The 15,296-nt window shown below is 39.5% G+C and overlaps 1 protein-coding gene across 2 annotated transcripts in view; it reads right to left on the bottom strand.

Annotated features, from left to right (window-relative positions):
• The window catches only part of LOC140717149 (ras/Rap GTPase-activating protein SynGAP-like), a 683,169-nt gene that overhangs the window by 43,060 nt on the left and 624,813 nt on the right, over nucleotides 1–15,296 (bottom strand). The gene's annotated exons all lie outside the window — the stretch shown is intronic.

Below are 15,296 nucleotides of genomic sequence, written 5' to 3'. Positions count from 1 at the left end.
GATGCCATTTTGCCTCACTTCTACTCACTCTGTGTTCATCTCCTGAGTAAATACAGATGCAAACATTTTAAGATTCCCCTATCTGTTTTGACTCCATACATGAACTGCCATGCTGGTCTACCTGAGGAACTAATTTTGTCCCTTGCAAACGCTTTGCTCTTAACATATCCGCAGAATCCCTTCGTCTGCTAGAGCAACTCCATGCCTTCTTTCAGCCCTGGTCATTGTCATCCACTGCAACCAAGGGCAACCCCAGTTTGTGATGCTTCTTCATACCAATGGACCAAACTTCTCAGGTCGAGAAAATTGAACTGCCCCACTACAATGGCTTTTCCACTTAAAAAACTCTCATGCACAGGTTTCCTGTCATTGTGGGACATGATCAACAACCACCAATACCTGCCTAGCTGTCCAAAGACCACACTCTGCTTCAATACATCAAGATGGTTGTTCTCAATACAAAAAAAAGCAACAAAAAAAGCTCACAGAAATGAAGGCAAAGGAATGTCATGGTTAAATTAGTGGTCTAGTTATCCAGAAATCTAAAACAAAAGAGTCACATGAATACAGGCAGAGGAATCTGAGATCTCCATTTCAGCATTTTAAAAGCTAACTGACACTCAGCTTTTATTTAAAATGACCAAGAAACTGGCAAATCATTATAAAGATTCAATTATAAAGATTCATTAATGTCCTTATGGAAAGTTAATCTGCAGTAATTTTCCAAAATAAAAGGGGAAATGCTGTAAGAACTCAGCTAGTCAATCATTATAGAGAGAGACACAAGGAACTGCAGAGGCTGGAATCTGGACCATTAAAGGCTGGGTGAACCTGGCAGGTCGGGCAGCAGCTGAGAAAGGAAATGGACATTCAGATCAAGACCTTTCATCTGAACTTTTACCGGTCCAGATCAAAAGGATTTTGACCTGAAAAATTGACTTTGAATTTTTGTCTACAGATGCTTCCTGATCCTCAAGGAGCTCATTTTTTCCCCTAAATGAATATATTTCCTAGATTACAATATTTATTCCAAACATTACCAATACAACTACCCCAGAAGTTTTTTCAAGAGTTGAATAAATGTGTGAGGAAGTTTCTTTGGATAGGTAAGATGTCAAGAATATCGTCGGAAAAATTGACATGTAAATTTGACCTAGGAGAGTTACAACTCCCAAATTTTAAGAATTATTATAAAGCAAATCAACTTAGATTTATTGCATCTTTTTTTGATGAAGTAAAACCGGCATGGATTAGAATAGAGTTAGATAAGATAGGAGAAAATATACCAGAAGATTTTATATACAAATGGGAATCCAAATGGATACGGGAAAAGAAAGTATCTCTTATATTAAAACATTTGATCGATTTATGGAATAAGGTAAATGTGGATGATGAGATAAAGAAATCTTTATTAGCAAAGAGAACCCTAATTCAAAATAGACTTATTCCTTTTACAATGGATAACCAACTTCTATATAACTGGTTTCAAAAAGGGATCAGATATATAGGTGACTGTTTTGAAGGAGGTATATTGATGTAATTTGATCAATTAAAGAATAAATATAAAATATCAAATAACACTCTGTTATTTTCAATTAAAGGCCTATTTAAGAGATAAACTGAGTCAACCAATGTTAATGCCAAAACCTAATGAAATAGAAACTTTAACTCAAAAAGGAAAAATTAAAAAATTTACATCTTGTATGTATAATTTGATTCAAAAACAGACAATTAAACCAGGAGTTCATAAGTCACGACAAAAATGGGAAACTGATTTGAATATTAAAATTGATGAAAAAAATTGGTCAAGACTATGTCTTGATAGTATGACAAATACAATAAATGTTTGACTTAGATTAGTAAAATGCAATTTTTTACATCAATTATATACTACACCACAAAAAATAAATAGATTAAACCCAAATTTATCTGACCAATGTTTCCGATGTAATCAAGAAATCGGTACTTTTTTACACTCTACTTGGTCTTGTTTTAAAATTCAACCTTTTTGGATAAATCTAAGACTTTTATTGGAACAAATTATTGGAATACAACTTTCACATAGCCCAATATTATTTTTATTAGGCGATATTGAAGGGATAATACCAAAACCTAAATTGAATAAATATCAGAAAAAATTTATAAAAATTGCATTGGCAGTAGCCAAAAAAGCTATTGCAGTTACTTGGAAATCAGATTCATACTTAACTATGGACCATTGGAATAATGAAATATATAGCTGCATTCCACTTGAAAAAATTACTTATAATTTAAGAAATGAATATGATATATTTTTTGAAAATTTGGCACCCCTATCTACAAAAGATAGGATTAAATATATAGGTCCTTTGAAGATAAAATTACTAGTTATTTGGGGAAAAAAAATATATACTAAAGTTATTTTGAACTCCATGGAGCATGTGGGGACCCTCCGATATCCAGGCAATTCTTCTTTCTTTCTTCTTTTTGTTTCTTTTTTTCTTTTTTTTTTAGACAGGGATGTTAAGAGGGGAAGGGTTAAGGGGAGGGGGGAAGGCTAATATTAATTTTCATTACTCTATTATTCTATTCATTTTATGTAATTCTCTTAAAAATTTAATAAAAAATATATAAAAATAACTCCACTTCAGCCCCATCTCAAAATGGCCAATTTCAGAAATAGCCAATAAAGTATTTAGCTGTGTCAGAGGACATAATAGCAGCTTTGTCACCAGGACCTACTTCACAAGAACTAATATAATTAATATCTGTAACTGCTTTCAAAAGAACCACAGATTAGCAAAATAGTCACAGTACCAATCACCATAATGAACTTTATCAAAGATGAATGACTTAATAATAGTTACTTGGAAGGAAATTAGATAGAATTTGAACAGAGCCACTGAGAAAGTAATCATTCGGGTACCTTCATTTCCACTCTGGAAATGTGAGGGATGTCTACTTGGCATTTAAGAAATCTTTAGAGTGTCAAGAGCAAAAGAACTCTGACAAAAAAGAGGAAAGTAAGCTTTTTGAAAAGAACTTGGAGATATAAGAGTTTATCTTGGAGAAATGAGTTGAGAAGAAAGTAAATCAGCAATGAATAGCAGAGCAGATTTGATGGGCTGAATGGCCTAATTCTACTCCTATATCTTATGGTCTAATTTGGGCAACAGTAAACAGTAGATGAAAGATGGTCTGAAGTGGATCAAGCAAAAAAATTGCAGAGGGTGAACTTGCAAAAGTAACTACTATACAACTACTTTTTGCATTTTATGGCTCAGACAAGCCTCTTTCCACCTTCACCAGTCACCTGTTCAGTACAATCTTCCATTTCTTTCTCTGCCTATATTCATTCTGACTGCTTGCTGTGGTAGACAGTTTAACATTCTCACCACTCTCTGGATAAAAGTCCTCCTGAATTCCCTATTTGTGATTATCTTGGAGTTCTGACCCCCCAATGTGATTAAATGTTGCATTGCAAGATGTTTATATTACCATTCAATAAATTCGCTCACATGTACATAAGTGAGGCTGAGCATGAAAGGACGGATAATGTTTTAGGAGGAAAGTTATTTGCATGTTGACAGAAAGGGTACTAAAATACAAATTTAACACACACAAAATGCTGGAGGCTGAGATTGTTATTGTCTTGAGTTGTAACTACATCTGTTAGGGGAGAGCGCTAGATTGTACAAACATTTATACTTGCAGGTGATAGACTTTATTTGTGTGTCAAGAGCAGAAGATAATGGATAATCCTCTTTGGAGTCTGAATAAACAAGGCTAAACACTACTAGAGTGTATGACACAATTATTCACCAATTTCAACACTGTCTTGTAGAATGATACACTTGAGCTTAATTTTGCAAATAATACTAAGCAGTACATTAGGGAGGAGCAACCTTACCACACCACCTCCACAAGAGAGGAAGATCATTACTTCTGAGGCTTCTTCAAAATAATTACTGAACCAATGCTGGATGAGGAAACAAGTGAAGAAATGCACAGACATAGAGTCTTAGAAAAATACAACATGGAAACAGGTCCTCCGACCCACCTAGTCCATGCTGAATCATTTAAATTGCCTATTTCCATCAACCTGCACCTGGCCCATTGCCCTCCATACCCCTACCAACTGCGTATCCATCCAAACTTCTCTTATATGTTAAAATCAAGCTTGCATGCACCATGTGCATTGGCAGCTTGTGTCACACTCTCATGATCTTCTTAGTGAAGAAGTTTCTCCTCATGCTCCCCTTAAACTTTTCACTCATGAACTTTAGTTGTAGTCCCTCACAACCTCATTGGAAAAAGCCTGCTTGTGTTTATCCTACTTTATCCCTCATAATTTGGTATACCTCTGTCAAATCTCCCTTCAATCTTCTACATTCCAAGGAATAAAGTCCTAACCTATCCAATCTTTCTTTATTACTCAAGTCTTCCAGTGCCAGTAACATCCTTATAAACTTTCTTTGTACTCTTTCAACCTCACTTACATCTTTCCTGTAGGTAGGTGACCAAAACTGCACACACTACACAATGCTAACTATCCCTAATCAGTCCATGTCTTATTCAAATATTTAAATATCCAGTCCCTTAGAATACCTTCCAATAACTTTCCCACCACTGATGTCAGGGGCTCACTGGCCTATAATTTCTGAGTTTACCTTTATAGCCTTTTAAAATAATTGAACAATATTAGCTATCCTCCAATCCACTGGTACCTCACCTGTCGCCAAGGATGATTTAAATATCTCTGCTAGGGGCCCTGCAATTTCTGCATTTGCCTCCCACAGGATCTGAGGGAACATCTTGTCAGGCCCTGGGGATTTATGCAACCTAATTTGCCTCAAGAGAGCTAACACCTCCTCCTCTGTAATCTGTATAGGGTCTATGATCTCGCTGCTGCTTTGTTTCACTTCGATAGACTCGGTGTCCAGCTCCTGAGTAAATACAGATGCAAAAAGTCCATTTAAGGCCTCCCCCATCTCTTTTGGCTCCATTGATAACCATTCTGATATTCCAGAGGTCCAATTTTGTCCCTTGCAATCCTTTTGCTCTTGACATATCTGTTGAATCCCTTAATATTCTTCTTCACCTTGTCTGCTAGGGCAACCTCAAGCCTTCTTTTTGCCCTCCTGATATCTTTCTTATGTTCTCTTTCTTATACTTATCTTATCTTTCTTATACTCCATAAATACCTCGTTTGTTCCAACCTGCCTATACCTGCTATGCACCTCCTTTAGAAGCTGTTAAGTAAAGTTTCTGCACAAGGGCCGCTCGTTCACAATGATGACAGGTGTGCCTGACTACTGTTCTGATCACCTTTCAAGCGGGGTTCAAACCTAAAAACTTGAGTCACAGAGATTCCACAAGGAAACAAATTCTTCAGTACACTGAGTCAGTATCGATCGTCACAACCAAATACTGGAGGAACTCTGTAGGCCAGGCAGCATCTCTGGAAAAGATTAAGCAGTCATGTTTTGGGCCATTTGAAGGCAAAGGAATGCTGAGTTCCTCCAGTATTTTGTGTGTAGTGCTTTAACATTCAGCATCCACAGATTTTCTCTTGTCAGAGTCAATCATCAATCACCCATTTACACCAAATCGACATTAAATATCTTCTCTTATTCGTCTCACATTCTTAACATCTCCCATCACATTCTAACACTCACCTACACACTTGGAGCAAATCACTGTAGCAAACTAACCTACACTGTCTTTGCATGTCCTTGAGATGTGGACATGAGGACACCAGAGTACCTGGGGGAAACAGACATATTAAAGAAAGAACACAGAATAGCACCCAGTGTTAGGATTGAGCCTACAGTTTCTGTACTATGAAGCAGCTCCTCTGCTACCTGCGCCACTGTGGTGCACCACTCTATGAATAACCCATGGTTGACATCTAATCAAGTGAACAGCCCAGACACTAGGCTGAAGCCAGGCAGTCGAACACAGATGTATAGTAATATTCTTGGCAACAAAGTTCCTCACTCAATGGATGCTCAGCAATTTGTGCAAAATGCTCTGTATCAATTCCGATTGAAGAGCTAAATCTAAAATGCATCAGTACCACACAGTGCAAAAGGGGTGCTTCTAGCCCACTCCAATTAAGTTTTGCCCACTTCCTGTAATCACTCAAATCTTGAAAGACTTTTCTTGTAAAAAAAAAAGACAATGAAATGTGGTTTCACATATTTGACAGTTTACACACAATGTAAAAACACGTATCCATTCTTGGGCTATAGAGCTTTTAAAAATACCAGTAGTTAATTTGACACAGGGCTAGGATGGGGTGTGGATCAGGAAGCAATTGTGATATTCTCTCATGAGATTAAGTTCCGTACAAACAGGATTTATGTTAACCACTTCTGATTTTGTTAACTGTATGACAGCACAGGTTAACAAAGCAGAATTGTCACAAGCTTTTAGTATTTTAATGCATGGATTATATATGTTGCACATTCATTTATTTATACATACAGCACAGAATAGGGCCCCCAACCACCCGCACCAACCCCAGTTTAACTCTAACCTAATCACGCGACAATTTACAATAACCAATTAACCTCCGAACTGATATGCCTTCCCAGACTGAGGGAGGAAACTGCAGTGCCCAAAGGAACACACGCGTTCCACGGGGAGGATGTCCAGACATCCTACAGATGAGGTCGGAATTGAACTCTGAACTCCGGTGTTTATTAGTGGCTCCAACGATTACACAAGATCATATCCAAGAACAGGACTCAGAGGGGATCGTGTTAACATAATCATCTGTTGGGAGACCCCTGGATTGGTTTACGGGTAGAGTAACAAAGAGAAACAGTTGCTAGGTAAGGGGGCTGGGCACTTAAAATTGACGTGCATAGAAATTTCTTTGCACAGATGCCTGGTAATTGTCTGCTCCAAGATCATTGGACACATTTTAAGGTGGAGATAGATAAATATTTAAAGGTTCAAGGAACTGACGGCTGCAGGGGAATGACACAGAAGCGAGTTGAAACCAACAAGGTTCAGCCATGATCATACAGAGTGGCAGAGGTGGCTTGAGAGGTCCTGCTCTTACTTTTCTTATTTCCAATTCCTGCAAATATGTACTGGAGTTCTACAGACTTGATTTGGGCACATGACTTGATCCCCTGAGAATTCTGCACAGCAACTTCAGTTAGTGTTATCCCCAAATCAGCAGCACTGGAAGGGCACAAAATGAAAGACTGAATGTATTTGTCTTGCAGAAGATTCAGTACAGATTCACTTCATTCTCAGGAAGAGAGGATTTTCTTGTGAAGAAAAATTGAGGAAAACTGACTCATACTTAATAATGTTTGGAAGATAAACGTAGAGGATTCTGAGATTGATAGTGCAGGTGCTAAGAGAACGTTCGCACCTCACTAAAGAGTTGAGAACGCGAGGGTGTGAGATTCAATATCAATGAGAGTTTCCCTGATCAAAGGTTTGTAAATCTTGAGAATTCTCTTTCTCAGAGAGCTTTAGTCCTTAAATACATTCAGGAATGAGAATAATTGATAGATTTTGAAACGTTTAAGGAATATTACGCTAAATTTTAAGACTTTGCTGAGAGGCAGAGAAGACATGAAGGCTTGCCCCAGCTTCTATATCCCATCTCTTACGAGATGAGAAAAATAGTGGCTAAGAATTTGGGAATCGATCTGATATGAAGCTTGGGTGCCACTGAAGCTTATTGGTTAGTGTGACGCTATTACAGTTCAGAGTTCAACTCCGGTGCCCTCTCGAAGGAGCTTGTACTTTCTCCCCGTGACTGCGTGGGTTTCCTCTGGATGCTCCCTCTTCCGCCCACAGTCCAAAGACATATTGGTTAGTAGGTTAATTGGTCATTGTAAATTACCCCGTGATTAGGCTGGGGTTATATTGGGGGTTGCTGGTGGTGCAGCTTGAAGGGCTGGAAGGGCCTATTCTGTGCTGTATCTCTAAATAAATAAGTAGATTCAATGAATTGTAAGCATTGTCAGGAGAAAAGTTCTCAAGGAATCCTTAATATGCAAGCAAAGGACATGGGAATATTTTTCATATTTCTCCCAATAAATTAAATCAGGAATAGCTAACAACATTTAAATGAAATGATTAAGGAGAGCATGAAGTGGAACTTCTTCACCCAGAGGGTGGTGAGAGTGTGGTATGGGCTGCCAGTGCAAGTAGTGAATGCAAGTTGATTTCAATATTTAAGGGAAATTTGGATAGATACATAGATGGGACTGGTATGGAGGGCTATGGTCTGGGTGCAGGTCGATGGGACTAGCCTCGTTGGAGACTTTTTAGATTGTGCTTTATACAATAGAGTCGTTTATGGCTGGTAAATTAACAAATTTAGTCAAAGCCATTGAGTGTGCAAGCTTCACATTTGAACTTTAATGCGAAAGAGCTGGGTTCACAGAAATGGCATGCACTGGCAGCGTTTCATCCGCCATATCAGAACAACTGCAGAGAGCTGCAGCAAGGTCCTACACTGCAAAACTCAAGTCTGGAGCAAGTGGCTACAGTTCCTGTGATCATCCTTCTCACAGGAGATTGGAGAGCAGCCACCCCGTCCTCCAGTTATTTTCCTGTAGACTACTCTCTCATAATCCACTCTTTAACATCCCATTGCTAACTTACCTTACACCTTAGGGAGGAAACCAAATATGTATGTGTGTGTGTGTGGGGGGGGGGGGGGCGGGACAGGGAACCCATACCTTCACACATTCCTTACAGCCAGCACCAAGCGTCATAATAAAAACTACTTCAGTGAAGTGGTGAGGCAGCTTAACCGACTGCTAGGGGCAAAAGACATAGCAGCAAAATTAGGCCATTTGGCCCATTGAGTCTGCTCTGACATTTATTTCAAGGCTGATTTATTGTCTGAACCCTGTTTGCCTGCCTTCTCCCTGTAACCTTTGACGCCCTTTCTAATCAAGAACCTATCAACTTTCATTTGAAATATACTCAATGTCTTGGCCTTCACACCTGTCTCAGCAATGTATTTCACAGATTCACCACCTTCTGGCTGAAGAAATTCCTCCTCATTCCTGTTCTAAAGGGATGTTCTTCTATTCTGAGGCTGTGCCCTTTGGTCCTAGACTGTCCCACTATTGGAACATTCTCTCTGCGCTCTGTCCACTCTAAGTCAGCCTTCCAATATTTGGTAGGGGCATTTTGCAACCAGTGCATTTAACAAAGGTTACAAGTGGAGTTCCCTGTCTTCATTGCACTTTGCACAAGTTGGCATGTAATGGTGTTAGTACAGTAAGAAGTCATGTAATGGATGATAATGAGAAAGACTTGTCACTTTTGCATGCAAATGAGAAGGTAGCACTTGGAAAAATCTTTGAAATCCAATTTCCAGCGATATTTTCAAAAGGCAGCTGCTTTATTTTAGTAGCAGATTGAGTCAGTTCTGGCAGTTTTAGCCACAGAGCACGGAAGCAGGTCTTTGGCTACTGTATCTATTCCGTCCATCAAGTACCCATCTGTATTACCAGCACTTGGTCCACAAACTTAGATCCCAGATCAGTGAAACCTATGATAGCAGCATCAAAATGGGCAACTGTTCCATTGCAATATGACTATATGACTGAAAACTCCATGAAAAACACCGCAGTAGCTGATAGAACAAATGACCATGGGATTGATGTAAAATGCAGTTGATAAACACTTATTAGCAAATGTATCGCAAATTGCAGACTTACAGACACTGAATGTATGAGCAGAAATAGCATAGTGCACAAACAAGGAACTAAAACAGTGAACTCAGAATACAATATAAATGGCAAGACTCTTGGCAGTGTGGAGGATCTGAGAGATCTTGGGGTCCGTGTCAATAGGACACTCAAAGCTGCTGCGCAGGTTGACAAGTGTTGTAAAGAAGGCGTATGGTGTGTTGGCCTTCATCAACTGTGGGATCGAGTTCCAGAGCTGTGAGGTAATGTTACAGCTATATAAGTCCTTGGTCAGACCCCACTTGGAGAACTGTGTTCAGTTCTAGTCACCTCACTACAGGAAGGATATGGATACTATAGGGAGAGTGCAGAGGAGATATACAAGTATGTTCCCTGGACTGGAGGATGTACCTTATGAGAATAGGTTGAGTTTACTGGGCCTTTACTCTTTGAAGGCGACGGAGGATCAGAGGTGACCTGATAGAGGTGTATGAGATGATGAGGGCCATTGATCGTGTGGATAGCCAGGGGCTTTTTCCAGGGCTGAAATGGCAAACATGAGGGGGCATAGTTTTAAGGTGCTTGGAAACAGGTCCAGACGGGAAGTCAGGGGTAAGATTCTCACACAGAGTGGTGGGTGTGTGGAATGCACTGCCAGCGGCGGTGGAGGAAGTGGATGCAATAGGGTCTTTAAGAGCCTCTTAGATAGGTACATGGAGCTTAGAAAAATAGGGGGCTGTGCACTAGGGAAATTCTAGGCAGTCTCTAGAAAAGGTTACATGATCAGCACAACATTGTGGGCCGAAGGGCCTGTAATGTGCTGTAAATTTCTATGTTCTATATAAAACCATTTTACAATTGTTGTTCTGAGATGTCATGTGGAAGCAGGAGTGAGAACAGTGGCAATAATTGATAGTTTAAAATATTTTTGTCTGATTTCAAGCTGTACAGTCAGGAGGAAAGCAACTCAGCAGACATTGCCTAATTCATTGCCACATTGAACAGCCATCTCTCAAAAGCTGCTTTGTCAAAGTTTCAGAACAAGCCTACCTGACCTTTTTCAGAAATGCATGCAAGCTATTATGCAAAACTGAACCACAGTTTCCTCGAAGTGGAACATTCATGAACCACAACTGAAAGCAACATGCATCTGCATGAAACTTTTGATTTGGACAATGCTGCTCCGTTTTGATCTAAAATTTCCAAATTTTCTAAAGTGGAATATTATCAAACACTCTTTCGTCTTCACACATCTGGCTCAAGAGGAGCTTTCAAGAAGCTCTTACTAAACAAGTGATGAATTTATTTCAGAGAATTTTGGACTGTTCTGGGCCCATTCTTGTTGCAGTACAGCCTTGCACACCAACAAAGGATACATAAATGCGGGTTTCTTAATGAAGATTTGCTCAAGCAAATTTAGCTTCCTGAGTTGATAAGAATCATAGAGATCACAATTTCATTATATCATTTGAAAGCACATTTGTGCTTTTTGAACATGTATCTAATTTGGCAGGGGGATGGGAATCAGAGTGATGGGGCAGCTGTTATACAAGTAGATGTAGCAAGGCTGTGAGGAGAAACAGCCCGATAATAGAGCAAGTTGCAATAGACCAAGAGAGCAAGATAGAAAAGGGTAGTGAATACAGGTCTGAAGGTGCTATATTTTAATGCATGCAGTATATGGAATAAGATAGAGTATCTTGTAGTTGTTATACCTGTTAGCAGGTATAACATTATAGGCATCACTGAGTTGTGGCTGAAAGTGGATCACAGTTGGAGGCTTAGCATCCAAGGATACACCTTGCATTGAAAGCACAGGCAGGTAGGAAGGGGGGTGGGGTGGTTCGACTGGTAGAAAATGAAATCAAATCCTGAGAAAGAGGTGACAGCGAATTGTAAGATTAGAATCCTTGTGGGTAGTTAAGAAATTGCAAGGATAAAAAGACCCAGATGGGAGTTATATACAGATCTCCAAATGGTAGCCAGGATGTGGGATATAAGTTACAACAGGAGATAGAAAAGGCATGTAAAAAGGTTAATATTATGATTTCAGTATGCAGGTAGATTGGGTAAATCAGGTTGGTGCTGGATCCCACGAGAGGAAATTTATAGAATACCTACAAGATAGCTTTTTAGAGCAGCTCATGTTTGAGCACACTAAGAGAAAGGCAATTCAAGATTGGGTGTTGTGTAATGAACCAGATTTGATAAGGGAGCTAAAGGCAAAGGAACCCTTTTAGGAAACAGTGATCATAATATGATAGAATGCATCCTACAGTTTGAGAGGGGTAAGTTAAAGTCAGATGTATCATTATTAAAGTGGAGTAAAGATAATTACACAGGCATGAGACGGGAGCTGGCCTAAGTTGATTGGAAGGGAACACTGGTAGAGATGACAGCAGGATAGCAATTGCTGGAACTTCTAGAAGGAATTTGTAAGGCATAGGATAGAAGTCAAAGATAGTAATTCTGTCAATAAAGTCAATTCAGGTAGTATAAAAGCAAAAGAAAAGGCATATAATATATCAAAGACCAGTGAGATTGCATATATGTCAAACTCAAGGCCCACGGGCCAAATCCGGCCTGCGGTGGAATTATCTTTGGCCCGCAAGATAATATCTAATTATTATTAAAGCTGGCCCCAGTAATCGAAGCGCCTATGGCGTATGATATGGCTAATGCTGAGTTTATTCAGGTACCAGGTTTTCAGGGTATTTAGTGTTTATTCGGCAGTCTTCTTCATAAGAAACGGAATTTGTAAAGTGAAACACTTTGTAGTTATAGCAGCGACTGAGACACATGAGAGCAGGCTGAAAAAACGGAGGCAACGAAAGCTGTGTCCGCACGCGTCCCAATGATCCGGCCCGCATGAAGCTGCATTTTGCTCAATCCGGCCCGTGACCTAAAATGAGTTTGACACCCCTGTGCTAGAGATTGGGAAGCTTTTGAAAACCAATAGAAGCCAACAAAAAAAGCCAAAAGGAGAGAAAATGATGAAATATGAGGGTAAGCTAGCCAATAATACCAAAGAGGATAGCAATTTTTTTTTTAAATATATAACGAGTAAAAGAGAGTGGATAAGTGGACCACTGGAAAATGATGCCGGAGTGATAGTAATCGGGAAAAAGAAATGGCAAATGAACTTAAGTATTTCGCGTCAGTCTTCACTGTGGAAGATGCCAAAAATTTTAGGGTGTCAGGGCAGAAGTGAGTACAGCTGCTATTACTAAAGGAGAAGGTGCTTGGGAAGCTGAAAGGTCTGAAGGTAGAGAAGTCACCTGGACCAGATGGACTACACCACAGTGTTCTGAAAGAAGCAGCTTAAGAGATTGTGAAGGCACCTGTAATTATCTTTCAGGAATCACTAGATCCTGAAATGGTTCTGGATTGACTGGAAAATTGCAAATGTTACTTCACTCTTTAAGAAAGGAGGAAGGCAGAGAAAGGACATCATAGGCCAGTTAGTCTGACTTTAGTGGTTGGGAAGATGTTGGAGTCCATTATTAAGGATGAGGTTTCAGGGTATTTGAAGCACATGATGAAATAGGCCAAAGTCAGCATGGTTTCCTTAAGGGGATCAGCTGTTGGAATGCTTTAAGAAAACAGAAGCAAGACAGACAAAGGAGAGTCAGTGGATGTTGTTTACCTGGATTTTCAGAAGACCTTTGACAAGGTGCCGTATATGAGGCTGCTTAACAAGAGCCCGCGGTATTACAGGAAAAACTAGCATGGAGAAGATTGGCTGACTGGCAGGAGGCAAAGAATGGGAATAAATGGGGCCTTTTCTCATTGGCTGTTGATGATTAGAGGTGCTCTGCAGAGTTCAATGTTGGAACAGTTTCTTTTCATGTTATATGTGAATGATTTGGATGACTGAATTGATGGCTTTGTGGCCAGGGTTGGGGATGATATAAAGATAGGTGGAGAGACAGTTAGTGTTGAGGAAGCAGGGAGTCTGTAGAAGGGCATAGACAGATTGGGAGAATGAGCAATGACATGACACATGGACTATAGTATGATCATGCACTTTGGTAAAAAGAATAAAGACATAGACTATTTTCTAAGCAGGGAGAAAATCCAAAAATCTGAGGTGCAAAGGCACTTTGGAGTCCTCTTGCAGGATTCCCCAAAGGTTAACTTGCAGCTTGAGTCAGTGTTAATGAAGGCAAATATAGTGAAAGCACTAATTTCAAGAATAGCAAAGAAATAATGCTGAGACTTTAAAATGCATTGGTCATACCACACAGAATATTTTGAGCAGGTTTTGGCCTCTTGTCTAAGAAAAGATGTGCTGGCATTGGAGAGGAGATGCTTCATCAGAATGATTTCGGGAGTGAAAGTGTTTGACAGTTCTGGGCCTGTACTCAGAGTTTAGCAGAATGAGGTGGGATCTCATTGAAACCTATTGAATACTGAAAGCTGTAGATAGGATTTATCTGGAGAGGATGCTTCCTTTAGTGGGGGAGTCTAGGACCAGAGAGCACAGCCTCAGGATAGAGGGAAGGCCATTTAGAACAGAGGTGAAAGATGGTAAGTATTTTTTCCGCCAGCTGGCAGTGAATTAATAGAATTAATTGTTACAGAAGGCAATGTAGGCCAAGTCATCGAGTATATTTTAAGCGGAGGTTGATAGGTTCTTGGTTAGTCAGGGTGTCAAAGGTTATGAGTAAAGGTAAGAGAATGGGGTTGAGAGAGGGATAATTGATCAGCCATGATGGAATAGCGGAGCAGACTCGATGGGCTGAATGACCTAATTCTGCTCTTACGGCTTATACCATCACCAAGCTAGGAAGTTAGCAATTACAGCTGATGTTTGTGGTACAGGTATTTGGCTTATATTGGGCACAAAATCTAAAGTGTACAATAGATCAAACTGTCTTTGCTCCAGATGAACCAAATCTGGATGGTGTATCAATCTATCAAGGATCCAGTGCAAAAATTGGAAGAGGAAATCCAAGCTTAACAAAGCTGAACCTTGTTGAAGTTCATTTCCATAAGAAAACCATGGAAGTACTGATTTGATATGAAAAATGTAAGATCAAATGTAAGATTACAAGACTAGATTTATAATTGTTCAACGTGTACATTGAGTCACATGTATAGAGGGAGCAGTGCAGCATATTTAATGGTACATTCTCTTTATATCCATGTGTGATGCTGGTTGGACAGGAGAGCTATTTGCTATATTACTTGGCAGTAGCATCACAACATTTTCAATATGTATGCTGTTTAAATACAATGCTTTGAGAATGAACTACACATCGTGGCACAGTGCTTTTGTGAACACATTGTACTGGAGCAGATTGTGGGAATCCTGAACATTATTTCATCCCAAATTCTATTGCCTTCTTCAAAAAGATGATGTTAGGAGGTAAGTTGGGAAGATCTTTTTCAATGCTTGGATGCTTGGTAGGCATGGACCAGTTGGGTTGAAGGGCTTGCTGCTGTGGTCTTTGACTCTATGATCCTTTTATCTCTTCTCACCCCTGCTATTGCCATCTGCACACATAAACTTCTCAGTGGTTACTTCAAACATACTTTACTAACTATGAAACACTTCAAAATATCTTAAGTGAAAAACACCGAATAAATCCGTTCTGATCTGGATTCTTGGAAAGCATTAGTTATTGATCTTGA

Source organism: Hemitrygon akajei, chromosome 2, assembly GCF_048418815.1.
Source record: "Hemitrygon akajei chromosome 2, sHemAka1.3, whole genome shotgun sequence".
Classification (NCBI taxonomy): Eukaryota; Metazoa; Chordata; class Chondrichthyes; order Myliobatiformes; family Dasyatidae; genus Hemitrygon; species Hemitrygon akajei.
This window is presented reverse-complemented; position numbering and strand designations above follow the sequence as displayed.